Here is a 13,975-nt window from a genome sequence, read left to right on the forward strand (position 1 = left end):
TTTCCACCCTCTGCACTATTGTTTTCTCACAGAGCCCAGACTTTGCCCCGGCTCTGAAGCACGCAGATCTAATGACTACAGGAAGGCAGTATAGGGAGGTCTTTACATCACCTTGAAGTTCTTCTTTAATAATATTCACTGCGATTCGCACTTTGTGGCGCGGGGCTCCGGAGCGCTTCATTAGACCTGACACAAGCTGTGATAATTTGTGTGTGAAATTTAGGCTACAGGTGAGGAACGCATTTCGGGTGTTTTTAAATTGTTTTAAAATGACGCGGAAGGCGCTACAATGAATCCTCGAAGCACGCGCGTGCGCAGAGCTCGCCTGTTTAACGCTTTTGTATAGTAAAACATTTTATCGAGATTACTAACCCCGGGTCCTCGGGCAGTGCCCGAGTTTCCAAATGGTCAGTCCATCCCTGGTGTGGTTGTTCCTTTCTTGCATTGTTTCTGTTCGATATTTGTCATTTATATATTTATATATTAGTTGGCACTGAACACTGATGTATTGTCTTTTCCCTTTATTTTAAGGGGTCACATATTAATCAATTCAAGTCCCACATAGGGACAGGGGGAGGTTTGATTTTTTCCAATAGGAAAAAGGGATTCACTATATTTGGAAACATATCTTTGGACTCCGATCCATTATGCTCAATCCGCAGATCCGATGCATCCTGCGGGGATCGTTGGCTTTCTTTACAACTTACCTTTTTGCGGAGCGGGTCCAGTGTCACCCCGTATAGGTTGCATGCCGACGAGGATCGTCGGCATGCAACCTATACGGGGTTACACCGGACCCACTCCAAGAAAAGGTAAGTTGTAAAGAAAGCCGACGATCCCCGTAGGATGGATCGGATCCATCCTGCGGGGATCGTTGGCTTGCTTTACAACTTACCTTTTTGCGGAGCGGGTTCGGTGTCACCCCGTGCGGACCACATCCCCCGCACCTGCCTCGGAATGCCACTGCACCCAGGCTGCTACTCAGCTTTCCTAACTAACAGTTAGAACTCTAGCTCCCCATAGCTACCTAAGAGGGTGCTACAGCATGTTCACAGTCTCTGACGGGGCTGCAGGAGAACTGAAACTGAAAAGTGGAGGGGGGCTGCAGGGAAATTATAATTAAGGGGGTGGCTGCAGGGGAATTATAATTAAAGGAGGGGGGAATTATAATTTGGGGGGCTGAAAGAGAATTACAATTGTGTGTGGGATGGTTAAATATAATAGAGGGGGGGGGCTTCAGGGGAATTATATGTAACAGAGAAGAATATGTGATCAGGGGCATATTTACCACAAGGCAAACAAGGCATTTGCCTAGGGCGGCATTTTTCAGGGGGGCAGTACCTCCCCCCGGAAGAAGGGATGGAAGAAGGGACACGCACACCATGGGGACCAGGTGGGATCCGAGAGAGGCTGTGAGCTGCTTGATGATGTATGCACTCTCATTCCCAGGGATGTCTGAACCGTGAAGATGAGTGTCTTTCTCTCTATCGCCAGGGGATGGGGTTATTGAAATGCTCTCCCAGGTGGGGGGAAGGGGTGTTGTTGGTCAATGTCAGGCTCTCTCCCAGGGGCGGACTGACCATTTGGAAACGCAGGCACTGCGTGAGGGCCCGGGGTCAGTAGGGGGCCCCATGAGATGCCCCTGGTACCTTTTTCATAGGCTTTTTTGAGTTTAGGCAAGGACACAGGGGCCCCATGATCCCCTATTGCCCGGTGGCCCCATGAGTTGTCAGTCCTCCCCTGCTCTCTCCACAGGAGGGGGAAGGGAGGATGTTGGTCAGTGTCCACGGAGGCAGACAATGTTTGTGTTGCCTAGGGCAGCACAAAACCTAAATACAGCAGTGTATGTGAGGTGTCATAATGAGGGGGGGTTTTGTGGGGCAATTATAAAATAATTATTGGGGGGGTGACACCATGCTGTAGCGCACCAGGGGACACCAACCCTAGTGATGCCACTGCATGCTACATGTGGTGCTGCATTGCAGTTTTGTACATTTTGCTTGGCACAGCAATGCTATACCTATTACAAAACATGATTACGATGCATTGACAAAAATGGTGCATTTTGATTGGAGTGCATTGGCAGCCCATTCATTTTAAACGACTGCCCTACCATAATGTATGGTAACGTATATGGACTAATGCTGCTTGCCACAACATGTGATTGCTATGCATTGCCAACAATGGTGCATGTCCAATTAGAGAAATTTTGATGGCCTGCTTAAACACAAACCATGGCAACGTACAGGCAACAATGCATAAAGCCAGAACGTGTGATTGTGATGCATTGCCAAAAATGGTGGATGTCCAATTAGACTTCTTTAGATGGGCTGCCTTATATCTAAAACATACATGCATTAACATGCACGATAATGAGCAAGTGTATACACACCTCAAACTGTAAAATGGCTTTTAACCTTCAATTACAAAAGTAAACTTTTTACATAGGGAAAGAAAAAAGTTGAAAAATTAAAAAAAAAAAAAAAAATAAATAAATAAATATATATATATATATATATATATATATATATATATATATATTCCCCCCCGTTTCCCCCTGCTAGCTATCACACCCAGGCTGCTATAAAATTGCAGCTAAAACAATTATCAATTTTCTTAACACCTTCACTTGCATATCTCAAAAAAATAATACACTATATAATTGATTTTCTCACCAAATCTATTGCAATAAAAGGACATATAATAGATTTATTGGAGGAAAAAGATTGCACATTCCTCCTAAAGGCGATCAGATAAAAAAAAAAAAAATACTGCAATATGCCGCCCATCGCTATTAATAATCCAAGCCAACGCTTCTTGTACAATTTATCCAATTTGTACCACTGGCCAAGAAATCTGATTCAAGAGCTCGGAATAATATTTGTACAGCCAATCAATAGAAATTCAATGGCGCGCCCCAAGAGCGGCCACTATTGATTGGTTGAGTCTATTGCTGAGCTCTTCGGCAGCTACTGATGTTTCTCATTTTTATTGCACACGTTCCTCAGCGCCGTGACTCAGGGGGTAATAATTGAATACTATGATCCCCACCTCCCCTCCGTTTTATTGTGGATTCACTTCTTGGTGGATAGGAGAACACAGAAAACCATAGAGATTTATGACAGTGAAAAAAATGTAAAAACATTTAAAATAAAACCCCTAGAAAAATAACATTGGTGTAGTATGTAACATTGTGCAAACGTACTCCTGTGTACAAGGCTAGCTCCATAAAGACATGTTTGATGGGTTTGGTGTGGAGGAATTTGCTCTGCACAAAGCCCCGACTTCAACCCTATTGATCACATCCATAAAGACATGGTTTGATGAGTTTGATGTGTAGGAACTGGAGTGGCCTGCACAGAGCCCTGACCTCAACCCTACTGATCACCATCCATAAAGACATAGTTTGATAAGTTTGGTGTGCAGAAACTTGGTCTGCACAAAGCCCTGACCTCAACCCTACTGATCACCATCCATAAAGACATGGTTTGCTGAGTTTGATGTGGAGGAACTGGAGTGGCCTGCACAGAGCCCTGACCTCAACCCTACTGATCACCATCCATAAATACATAGTTTGATGAGTTTGATGTGGAGGAACGTGATCTGCACAGAGCCCTGACCTCAACCCTACTGAACTCCTTTGGAATGCCAACTGTGATCCAGGTATTTATTTATTTATCACAGGTGCTTACATAGCGCTGTAAATTTATGCAGAGCTTTATACAGTATATATATTGTACATTCACATCAGTCCCTGCCCTGAAGGAGATTATTATTAAACATCAGTACCTGACCTTACAGATACTCTTTGCCTGAGTTTTCTGACAGACATGCTTCAAAATCATGTAGAAAACCTTCCCAGAAGAGTGGAGGATGTCATAGCTACAAAGGGAGGGCAACTCCATATTAATGGCCATGGTTTTAAAATGGAATGTCCAAAAAGCTCAAATTTCTTTGGTGGTGAGGTGTTCTCAAACCTTTGGCAATATACTGCACATGAAGTCCCAGCAAAGTCAAACCACCACTAGTCTGTCTATTATCATATAATTTAGAATGATGTAAGATCATGTTTTGCATGTTCTGATCCATTATTGGACTGGAGCATTCACAGGCTAAATAACCTCTCCCCACCTATAGGTACCTTTTTTGAGATCTAGGAACTGGCTGCTTAGGTGCTGTAAATACTTACCCTGTCTGGCCAGCTTGCCGCTGCTCCTCCACAGTGTGACACATCCATCTGGGGGAAATGTGTGGCCTGTGTGAATGGACACTAACTCTGCTTGCCACCTGGACTGACCTCTTGCCTGTTTACCAGCCACATCTTCAACCCAGCACCTTGATAGACCTCTTAACTGTTTACCGACTATTTCTCTGCCTGCTGCCTGGACTGACCTCTTGCCTGTTTACCGACCATGCCTCTGCCTGCTGCCTGGACTGACCTCTTGCCTGTTTACTAAGTCTTCAGCCTACTATCTGGACCTCTTGCCAGTTTACTGAGCAGGTGTGCACCTGCCACCTGCATGGACTTTTTGCCTGTTTATTGACTATATCTCTGCCTATCGCCTGGACAAACCACTTGTGTTTTTACTGACTGCATCTCTACCTGCTGCCTGGGCCAACCACTTGCCTGTTTGCTAAGTCTTTAGGTTGGCATCTGCACTCACCTTTTGCTAGTTTAATGACCAGGTCTGTGCCTGCTACCTGCATGGACCTCTTGCCTGTTTACTGACTCCTTCCCTGCCTACTGCCTAGACAAGCCACTTGCCTTTTTACTGACCGCATCTCTATCTGCTGCATGGATCGACTTCATGCCAGTTTACAAAGTCTTCATCCTGCCATCTGGACTGATCTCTTGCCAGTTTACTGACCAGGTCTCTGCATGCCACCTGCATTGACCTCTTGCCTGTTTACTGACTACATCTCTGCCTAATGTCTAGACCAGGGGTCTGCAACTTTTAAGACATAAAGAGCCACTTGGACCCGTTTCCGAAGGGAAAAAAAAGACTGGGAGCCGCAAAACCATTGCAACATTTAAAACAAATCCGACACTGCATATATTGTTTCTTACCTTAATGCTATATACAGGATCGTGCAGTTAGCTTCATCCCCCATATAGTAATTCATCCCCCATATAGTAATTCATCCCCCATATAGTAATTCATCCCCCATAGTAATTCATCCCCCCTATAGTAATTCATCCCCCCTATAGTAATTCATCCCCCCTATAGTAATTCATCCCCCCTATAGTAATTCATCCCCCCTATAGTAATTCATCCTCCATAGTAATTCATCCTCCATAGTAATTCATCCTCCATATAGTAATTCATCCCCCATATAGTAATTCATCCCCCATATAGTAATTCATCCCCCATATAGTAATTCATCCCCCATATAGTAATTCATCCCCCATAGTAATTCATCCCCCCTATAGTAATTAATTCCCCATATTGTCTCAATTCACTTACCTTTGCTCCGCGCGTTCCTCTCGCTGTGTTCCCGCGCTGTGTTCCGGTCTTCAGGGCGGACTGTGAGAGGAGTTCGTCACGCTGCCCCGCCTACATCCTGGCTGCCCCGCCTACATCCTGACAGCTAATGTTCCACGCTCCGCGGGCCGGATTAAAAGAGTCCTGACTTTTGAGGCGGCCGCCCGAGAGGAGGGAGGGGAGCGGGCGCCCGGCACACAGAAGAGCCGCATGTGGCTTGCGATCCGCGGCTTGCCGACCACTGAAACCCTATTGCCTGTCACCTGGTGGGCAGTGTGCTCCGGAGCCGCAGCAAAGATGAAAAAGAGCCGCATGCGGCTCTGGAGCCGCGGGTTGCCGACACCTGGTCTAGACAAACCACTTGTGTATTTACTGACTGCATCTATGCCTGCTGCCTGGACTGACCTATTGCCTGTTTACAAAATCTTCAGCCTACCATCTGGACTGACCTCTTTCCAGTTTACTGACCACGTCTGTGCCTGCCACCTGCACAGACCAATTGCCTGCTTACTGACCACATTTCTGCCTACTGCCTGGACAAACCACTTGTGCTTTTTCTGACTGCATCTCTGCCTCCTACCTGGACTGACCTCTTGCCAATTTACTGACCAGGTCTATGCCTACTGCCTGGACAAACCATTTGTGTTTTTACTGACCACATCACTGCCTGCTGCCTGGACTGACCTCTTGCCCATTTACTGACCACATATCTGCCTACTGCCTGGACAAACCACTTTTGTTTTTACTGACTACATCTCTGCCTGCAGCCTGGACTGACCTTTTTCCTGTTTACTACATCTTCAGCCTGTCATCTGGACTGACCTCTTGCCAGGCCTGCCAGGCCTGTGCCTGCCACTAGCATGGGCGTCTTGCCTGTTAACTGACTACATCTCTGCCTACTGCCTGGACAAACCCCTTGCCTTTTCACTGACTGCATCTCTGCCTGGTTCTACTTACCTGTTGCCTATTTACTAAATCTTGTGCTTGCCATCTAAACTGGCCTCATGTCTGTTAACTGACCATGTCTTCTGCCTCCTACCTGGATCTACTTGTCTGCATGCCTTTTTGATTATGTGCCAGTTGAGGCACCTCTGTGGACACCTAAATCTCCTGAATATCACGGGTATCCTTTTCATCTTAGTTTGGGCTCTTGTGTCACTTGGCCAAAGAATATAGCATCATGTAATAAGTCCTGGGGGCAACCAAGCACCACTAGACCTACGTACCTGAAGGGAAGGGGATGTCCAGGAGAGTAGTCAAACGAGCCAGGGGTCAGAGCAGGAGAAGTCAGCAGAGGTCAGGATCAGGCAGGGTCGGCTCTTGTGTCACTTGGCCAAAGAATATAGCATCATGTAATAAGTCCTGGGGGCAACCAAGCACCACTAGACCTACGTACCTGAAGGGACGGGGGACTGCTAAAGGTGAAACTACATTAGTCAAGTCTATTCCCTGATCTCTTTATAGGAGCAAGTATTATAGGCACGCCAAGACAGAATTTTATTTAGCTTGAGCAGGCCAATGCTGCATTGGGAAATGCTTGTATGGTAAGTATGTGGCTTCATCGTTCTTGTTACTTTGCCCCGAGAAGTCATGTAAAGGTTCACTTTAAGCTGCAGGCTCTGACAAGTGAGTAAGCCTGGGGTTTGTGTTGTAAATGTTTTATCCAACGTCTTCTTAGCCAAGGCACAGGAGGCGATCTAAGGACTAATGTGTACTACTGCCTGTTTGTTTGTGATTAAGAGAAACACAAATCCACTGGCATCATTTAATTAGAATTACCTGTTCTACGGGTAGATCTTTATATTTTCCTTGTCCCCAGGCCCCGAGGGGAGTGAGAGAAAAATCCATCGCTCTCGCACAGACTGACCTTTTAATTGAAGGGCCGTGTTTGCTTTTAAATAGGCAATTTCATACTCGTACAATTTGATTTCCCAAATGGCAGGAAACATGTCTCCCCTCCCCCTGATGTCTCCGAAACTAGGCCGAGGGCCTCACAATCCAGGGCAGCACCATCCTAAGGGTGGTCAATGCTCAGAAAACAAGATTGGGCGGTGGGAGCAGATTGTCTGTCGCCATCTAGACCACACAGCTATATATGTATTTTTTTTTTTTAATCTTCAGGAAAAAATCTATTGTGTCTTCTCTAGCTACTTCACAATTAAATTAGTTGCCAAGTTAGGATGGTGGAACTTCATTCTGTGATGTGAAGATAATTAGGGTGCATCTGGAAATAAACTAGCTGGAGCAGTTCAAGAAAAAACAAAAAAAAATTCTGTTATTATGAGGAAGCTACAAGTGAGCAAAATGTGGTGTGAACCTCCTGCGCTCAAAATACTTTTAAACAATAATATTAATAGCGAGAAGCTGCCAACATTAAATCATATATCCAATGATCCTCAAACATTAAGTAGTGAAACAAATGTAGTGCTAATCGCTTATATTCAAATGAATCAATGTGCAAATAAATCCCCTCAATTTATAAGTGAATAAACGTGTCTACTATAAATAACCTCGTGCTTATAAAAAGCATAAAGAACACAGAAAAAATCCTATAGTGATGGTGAAAAAAACAGTCCTTATGACTGATATAACAGTGCGTTTAAACAAATATACATAAACACACAATGTGCACTAATATATATATATATATATATATATATATATATATATATATATATATATACACCTACACAAATCCCATAAAGTGAATAAAACAACCTCATGTGCAAATGTGAACTCTAATTAGTGCAATAATATACACACAATGATCAATTTCCATGCGTTTTTTAAAGTCCAACTTTCAATAATCACACTCCAGTGAACGAAACAACTCGTGCTGATATCCGTGTAAAAACGTGGATGTACAAAAGATCATCCGATCACCGGCTGAATTAGCCTCTCACCTTACAGACTCGACCCTTGCGAGTCAAAGCGTTTTAATAGGATCCCTCTCACAGATCCTCCAGGTTAGTATCACTCCAAACGACAGCTCCCACTATGTGCAGATCTCCCTCTGGGAATCAAAACTCCAATACTGGCTCCTTCTCCAGGCAGGGTCACATACTGAGCTAACCACTCACATGTAACATAAAACACAAACTTCCATTATGTAATATGTTTATTGCCAAAAATGGAAAAAATAGAATGCGCACTTACATCAGATTGATACAAATCAAGGCTCCCACCACATGCTCTTGGATGTCATCTGCACGGGTGTACAGAGTACAAAGAGGTGTACCAAGATGGCCGCCACACCGGATGTACGTCACTACGTCGGGCCGACGCGTTGAGTCACAGTATCATGTGACTTCCTCAGGGCCCTGGGGTTATTTATAGTAGACACAATTATTCACTTATAAATTGAGGGGATTTATTTGCACATTGATTCATTTGAATATAAGCGATTAGCGCTACATTTGTTTCACTACTTAAAGTGAGCAAAATGGCCTGCCTACCTGTTTGCCTGGCTATCACTCTCTCTCTCTCTCTCCTCTCCCTTCTCCTCTTTTCTCTCTCCCCCCTGTCCCACTCCTCTCTCTCCTCTCCTTTCTCCTCTCTCTTCTTATCTCACTCCCATCTCTCTCCTCTCCCTTCTCCTCTCTTTCCCCCCTCTCCCACTCTCCTCCCCCTCTCCCCTCCTTCTCCTCTTCTCCCCTCTCTCTGTTTCTCCTGTACTCTCTCTCTCTCCTCTTCTTCTTCTCTCTGTCTTTCCTCTCCTCTCTCTCACCCCTCTCCTGTCTTCTCCCTTCTCCTCTCTCTTCTTATTTTGCTCTTCTCTCTTCTCCTCTCTCTTCTTATCTCACTCCCCTCTCTCTCCTCTCCCTTCTCTCTCTCCCTCTCTCTCCCCCCTGTCCCACTACTCTCTCTCTCTCCCTCTCCTCTCCTAATCTCTCCTGTCCTCTCTCTCCTCTCCCTCTCTGCTCTCTTCTATCCTCTCCCTCCCCTCTCTCTTATCTCGCTCCCCTCTCTCTCCTCTCTCTTCTCCTCTCTCTCCCCCTCACACTCCTCTCTCCTATCCATCTCCTCTCTTCGCCTTCCCTCTCTCCTCTTCCTCTTCTCTCTGTCTCTCCTCCTCGTCTCCTCTCCATCTCCTCTCCTTCCCTCTCTCCTCTTCTCTCCTCTCTTCTCTCTCTCGATTCCCTTTCCCCTCTCCTCTCCTCTCTCACCCTTCCCTTTCCTCTCTCTCTATCTCCTCTGTCTTCTGTGTTTTATTATCTCTCTTTTCCTCTCTATCTCAGTTTATGTTCTCCCCCCCCATCCTTCTGTATTTCTTTTTCCTATGTTTTCACATATTTATTTTTCCACTCACCCATACTCTCTATCTCTATCTTTATGACATCTGTCTGACTTCAAATCTTAGGATTTGAAGTTGTAGACCATTTTTCATTGGCTCTGCTTAGATCAAGCTGAACAAACAGGACTCCATGATGGATTCTAACGGCCTCCTAATAAATGTATTTTATCATTGCACCTTATTACGTTTGATAACCTCTATAGACACATTTACGCTCCCGCAATAAAGTTTCGCCCCACTTCTCCTCCTTCTTCTTTTATTTTGCTGCTTGAGCTCCCAGAGAACCTGAACTGTTTTTTAAGTGTTGTGTTTTCCATTACCTTCCTCATATACCGGCTCGCCTGAGTGCTTAATTTATGACCTGAATCCTTTATATTTAAATGGAATGAAAAAAAAAAAAAAAAAAAGTCTGCTTTAGCTTCCGAGGTGGGTCTGCCTATCTGCTCTTAGTTGCCGGCCCTACGGCACTTAGCGAGCACTTTAATCTAATGAGAATATTATGGCTCGGGTCTCTGTATACCGAAAGCAGCACATCAAAATTTAAATGGCATCTTATTACATTTAAATACCTTTGTGGAAACAATAACGTGATATGAAATTAAGGGAGAATGTGTTTTAAAACGGCTCTTGGACTGTAAATTAGATTGGAGGCTGCAGCTGTGCCGTGGGTGATACCTTGGTGCGCTAAATTAGGTGAAAAGGGATAGTTTGCTGGGGTTACTTCTAAATAAGAAAACCTCTTCTTAAAGAGACACAGCCACCTTGCCCAGGCCCGCTTATACTCGCTCCCGACCAGGGGCGGACTGACCATTTGGAAACTCGGGCACTGCCTGAGGGCCCGGGGTCAGTAGGGGGCCCCATGAGATGCCCCTGGTACCTTTTTCATAGGCTTTTTTGAGTTTGGGCATGGGGCCCCATGATCCCCTATTGCCCGGGGGCCCCATGAGTTGTCAGTCCGCCCCTACTCCCGACCTGTTTAGGGCTCATTTAGATGTCCTTTAAATTTGTAGATACCATGGACACCCATTATTGCACCTATTATGTTAAGATGCATTATTGATTCATTTTACATGCATTTTATGTGTCCTGGTAAGTAATGCTTTCCAGATGCCTCCTCTGTGTTGGTTTTCTATTATATGGAGTCTTGTACCAGGGGCGGACTGACAACTTATGGGGCCCCCGGGTAATAGGGGATCATGGGGCCCCTGTGTCCTTGCCCAAACTCAAAAAAGCCTATGAAAAAGGTACTAGGGGCATCTCATGGGGCCCCCTACTGACTCCGGGCCCTCGGGCAGTGCCCGAGTTTCCAAATGGTCAGTCCGCCCCTGCTCCTCTGTGTTGGTTTTCTATTATATGGAGTCTTGTACCAGGGGCGGACTGACAACTTATGGGGCCCCTGGGTAATAGGGGATCATGGGGCCCCTGTGTCCTTGCCCAAACTCAAAAAAGCCTATGAAAAAGGTACTAGGGGCATCTCATGGGGCCCCCTACTGACTCCGGGCCCTCGGGCAGTGCCTGAGTTTCCAAATGGGCAGTCCGCCCCTGCTCCTCTGTGTTGGTTTTCTATTATATGGAGTCTTGTACCAGGGGCGGACTGACAACTTATGGGGCCCCTGGGTAATAGGGGATCATGGGGCCCCTGTGTCCTTGCCCAAACTCAAAAAAGCCTATGAAAAAGGTACTAGGGGCATCTCATGGGGCCCCCTACTGACCCCGGGCCCTCGGGCAGTGCCTGAGTTTCCAAATGGTCAGTCCGCCCCTATCTTGTACTATCATCTCAGCTTGTTCATATGTACTCCCTGAAGAGCAAACTACATTCAGATCGCTCTTCAGAGAGTATTTGACAGGTGGTGGGGAAGTGTTGTATAGCCTCCTCACCACCTGTTTAACCCCCTCCACTAAATGTTGTTTAACTCCCCTAAAAGTATTACACGTGGTTGTGAGGTGGTTGCAGAGCAGCAGAGAGGTCCCATTTACTTGGCAGGGGATGCTGTGGCTGTGATGTTGGAGCACTGGATAAAGGCACTGTTGGGATAGCATGGCAGCACTTTTTGGGATAATATCTAGCACTTTATATTGAATGATCTGTTTAGTTGTATATGAACTTCATAATCAGGAACTGATTGTGAAGGACTATCCAGGAGAAACACATATGGATGGACATTTTTGCACATTGATATTAGTTGTATTTTCATTTTTAACCCCTTCTCTACAGGGCACTTATACCCCCTTCTTGCCCAGGCCAATTTTCAGCTTTCAGTGCTTTCGCACTTTAAATGACAATTGCGCGGTCATGCAACATTGTACTCATATGAAATTTTTATAATTTTTTTTAGACAGACAGAGCTTTCTTTTGGTGGTATTTAATTACCTCTGGGTTTTTTTATTTTTTGCTAAACAAACCAAAAACAACTGAAAATTTTGAAAAAAAACAAAACATTTTTTCTTAGTTTCTATAATACAATTTTGTAAATAAGTGATTTTTCTCCTTCACTGATATGCGCTAATGAGGCTGCAGTGATGGGCACTGATAGGCTGCAGTGATGGGCACTGATAGGCTGCAGTGATGGGCACTGATAGGCTGCAGTGATGGGCACTGATAGGCTGCAGTGATGGGCACTGATAGGCTGCAGTGATGGGCACTGATAGGCTGCAGTGATGGGCACTGGTAGGTGGCACTGATGGGCATTGACAGGCATAACTGATGGGCACTGAAAGGCAGTACTCATATATGGTACTGATAGGCGGCACTGACTGGCACTGTTAGGTGGCACAGACTGGCACTGTTAGGCGGCACTTATGCACACTGTTAGGCTGCACTGTTAGGCTGCACTGTTAGGCTGCACTGTTAGGCGGCACTGATAGGCGGCACTGACTGGCACTCATATGTGACAGCTCGTGAGAAGAGGAATGCTGATAACCGGCATTTCCTTATTTAAATGCGATCAGCTGTGATTGGACACAGTTGATTACATGCCGGAGCAGACGTCACCGACTCTTTCCATTGATCAATGATCCTCTGTGCCCCAGGGACACAGCATGCCACTGATCTCTGCACTGCGCGGCCCCGGGTGCACGCACGCGTGAATAGAGTGGGAGGACGTCATATGACATCCTCCCAGAACGAGAGAAGCGCCTTGCGCCCATCATTTCCTTACAGGGGCGGACTGACCATTTGGAAACTCCGGCACTGCCCAAGGGCCCGGGCTCAGTAGGGGGCCCCATGAGATGCCCCTGGTACCTTTTTCATAGGCTTTTTTGAGTTTGGGCAAGGACACAGGGGCCCCATGATCCCCTATTGCCCGGGGGCCCTATGAGTTGTCAGTCCGCCCCGTTTCCTTATATGGCAGGTGGGAGGCGGTTAAAGCACTTTATTTATTGCACTTTAAATAGTATTGCACTTTATGTATTTGTATTGTGGGAGGGATAGTAATAGGTTTTTTAAAAGGTTTTGAAAGAGGAGTAATAGAGAACCAAGCGCAGCACCATATCTGGTATATATTTATACATACTATTGCCCAAAAGGACAATAGGGGGTGCTCAGCAGCTTAACCATCATTAGTAGAGTGCATCCACGAGCGCAAAGTTTTGGTGGTCTATAATGATATATGTGCAAAATGATGGCATTTGACTGTTATTCCAGGTAGACATAAGACACAAAATAATGCAGCTGTTTTGTTAATTAATACATCATTAAATGTATTTTTTTAACAGGATCAGTGTAAGTTCCTGAATTTGACCTGGTATCAGCCTCTTGTAGTCCCTGTACAGCAGAGCTCAGTGTGTGGGAGCGAGAAGCAGCACAAAAAGGCCAACCAGTTGTGCTGCAGTGCAAAAAAACAAGCTGGTAGGCAGGGGCGGACTGACAACTTATGGGGCCCCCGGGCAATAGGGGATCATGAGGCCCCTGTGTCCTTGCCCACACTCAAAACACACCCAAAAAAGCCTATAAAAAGGTACCAGGCAGGGGCATACTGACCATTTGGAAACTCGGGCACTGCCCGAGGGCCCGGGGTCAGTAGAGGGCCCCATGAGATGCCCCTGGTACCTTTTTCATAGGCTTTTTTGAGTTTGGGCAAGGACACAGGGGCCCCATGATCTCCTATTGCCTGGGGCCCCATAAGTTGTCAGTCCACCCCTGGTACCAGGGGCATGTCATGGGGCCCCCTACTGACCCCGGGCCCTCAGGCAGTGCTCG

The sequence above is a fragment of the Staurois parvus genome, unplaced genomic scaffold (genome assembly GCF_062004578.1).
Source record: "Staurois parvus isolate SC_StPar_1 unplaced genomic scaffold, SC_StPar_1.0 ptg000095l, whole genome shotgun sequence".
In the NCBI taxonomy this organism is placed as follows: domain Eukaryota; kingdom Metazoa; phylum Chordata; class Amphibia; order Anura; family Ranidae; genus Staurois; species Staurois parvus.